The sequence below is a fragment of the Echinops telfairi genome, unplaced genomic scaffold (genome assembly GCF_000313985.2).
Source record: "Echinops telfairi isolate 266 unplaced genomic scaffold, ASM31398v2 ScPeMD7_443;HRSCAF=831, whole genome shotgun sequence".
In the NCBI taxonomy this organism is placed as follows: domain Eukaryota; kingdom Metazoa; phylum Chordata; class Mammalia; order Afrosoricida; family Tenrecidae; genus Echinops; species Echinops telfairi.
Window position 1 is genome coordinate 32963230 of NW_022104341.1, and position 2166 is coordinate 32965395.

The following is a 2166-nucleotide window of genomic DNA, read 5'->3' on the forward strand; positions in this document are numbered from 1 at the left end:
TATCATTCATGGAGTTTTCATCCATTCACTTGCTCAATATCCTCAATATCCTTGAATGCACCTGAGAAAGATAGCATGCTGGAGACTGAAATGGTGACAAGGAACAAGGTCCATGGTGGCACCGAGGAGGCTCACTTTCTTGGAACCTCATCCTCTGCTCTGATCGCCCACAGTCCCTTCCACCCAGTAGCCAACCTGGCATCCCACCTTAGCTTTTCTCCTCCCTTGAGCCCTGGTGACTGCATCTGCTATTTCTTTCACCTGGAATCCCCGACTCCCACCCGCAACCATGTCAGTCTGCCTAAAACCCTTCCACCCCATCCACCATTCTGTCCCTCTCTCCCCAGTCCGAAGTGCTCTCTTCCTGCTCCAGTACCCACAGCATTGTGCTCCTTACCATGTTCTGACTTGTATATAATAATAATAACCCTGGTAGTGCAGTGGTTAAGTGTTTAATGGCTAATCAATAGTTGGTGATTCGAGACCACCAGTGACTTCTCAGGAGAAAAGACTTGGTGACCTGCTCCCCTAACGATGGCAACCTAGGAAACCCTATGTGAGACTTGTACTCTGTCATATGGTGTCACTAAGGGGTGGAAACAACAACACACCAATAGCAACTTGTGTTTCAAGTTCTGGTTTTCACCTAACTCCCTTACAAGTGTGCAAGGCTTCTTAGTTCAGTGACTGCCTTAGTCATCTGAGCTGCTAGAAAAGCAATAGCACAAATGAATGGCTTTAATAAAGAGAAATGATTCTCTCCCAGAGTGTCAACTCTAGAGAAGGTTTTTCCTCTGTTGTCTCCAGAGGGAGGCCCTTGTCTCTTTTCAACATCTATGGGCTCAGAGTTCCTTGGAGGGCTCCATGTGTCTTGGCATCAGTCTTCGCCAGGCATCAAAAGCTCCGTTGGAGATTTCCTGTGCAAAGATCCTGGATCCAAAGGACATGCTTCACTCCTGTCTCTTCTTTCTCGCTGGTAGCTAGTTCACTCTGATCTCTGCTTCAAAATCTCTAAAGCGATTGACTCAAAATACAATCTAAGCTTGTAGATGATATCCACCCTCATTAATATAGCTGTCTTTAATCTTGCCTCAGTAACATCATAAAGATTAGGATTTACACTTCAAGATAGTATAATTACATGAGATCACAAAGGGGAGCATAATTACATAAAGCTGGAAATCATATATTGGGGGATATAATCCAGTCCTTAATAATGCCCTAGGCTTACTCATTTTGGCATCTCGACACTATCTTTTCCAGGGTGTTGTTCATAAATTCTAGATGCTGCATTGATTACTCAACTACTACATAAAGTAGTACACATAAAGACTACCTCAAAGACTACAGCCTACAATGTGAGTTGCAACTCAATGGAAAGAAAACAAACAGATACTTACCTGGCAGGGGAGATACCATGATCACGAAGGTGGTTTCCCAGGGTGAGGCTTATCCATTGCACTCCGGGTGTGCTGACCCTGCGATTTCCCCAAATGTGGGAAACTCGACTGCATCAAAGGAAGGAAAATAAGAAGAAGGAGAAAAAGGGGGGGGGGAGAAAAAGAGGGCGGAAAAAAGGACAACACCGTGACAAATAGAATGAATATTGAGGTTGTCAAGGATTTCATTTTACTTGAATCCACAAACAATGCTCATGGGAGCAGCAGTCACGAAATTAAAAGAGCTATTGCATCGGGTGAGTTTGCTTCAAAAGACCACTTTTAAGTATTAACGAGCAAAGATGTCTCTTTGAAAACTAAGGTACACCTTACTTTGGTGTTTTCAATGGCCTCCCACGCATGTGCAGTTGGACAGAGCATAAGGAAGAACAGAGAAGAAGTGATGCTTTAAGTCCTGGTGTTGGTGAGGAATGTTGAACGTGCCAGGGACTGCCTGAAGAACAAATAACTGCGTCTTGGAGGTAGTACAGCCAGAGGCCCCTTGGAAAGGAGGATGGTGAAACTTGGTCTCATATATTTTGGATCTGTTACCAAGAAAGACCACTTGCTAGAATGGGACATCGTGCTTAGTAAATTGGCCGGTCACTGAAAAAGAGGAAGACTGTCCAAAAGATGGACTGACACAGTGGCCGTAACAGTGGCCTCAGAGGTCACACTTGGTAGGATTCTGTTCTTGCACGTGAGGTCATTCTGAGGTGGAACAGAT

The 2166-nt window shown here is 44.6% G+C and overlaps 1 pseudogene; it reads left to right on the top strand.

Annotated features, from left to right (window-relative positions):
• The first annotated feature begins 1392 nt into the window (after positions 1-1392).
• Positions 1393-1518, top strand: LOC115870273 (annotated as a pseudogene).
• The last annotated feature ends 648 nt before the right edge of the window (positions 1519-2166 follow it).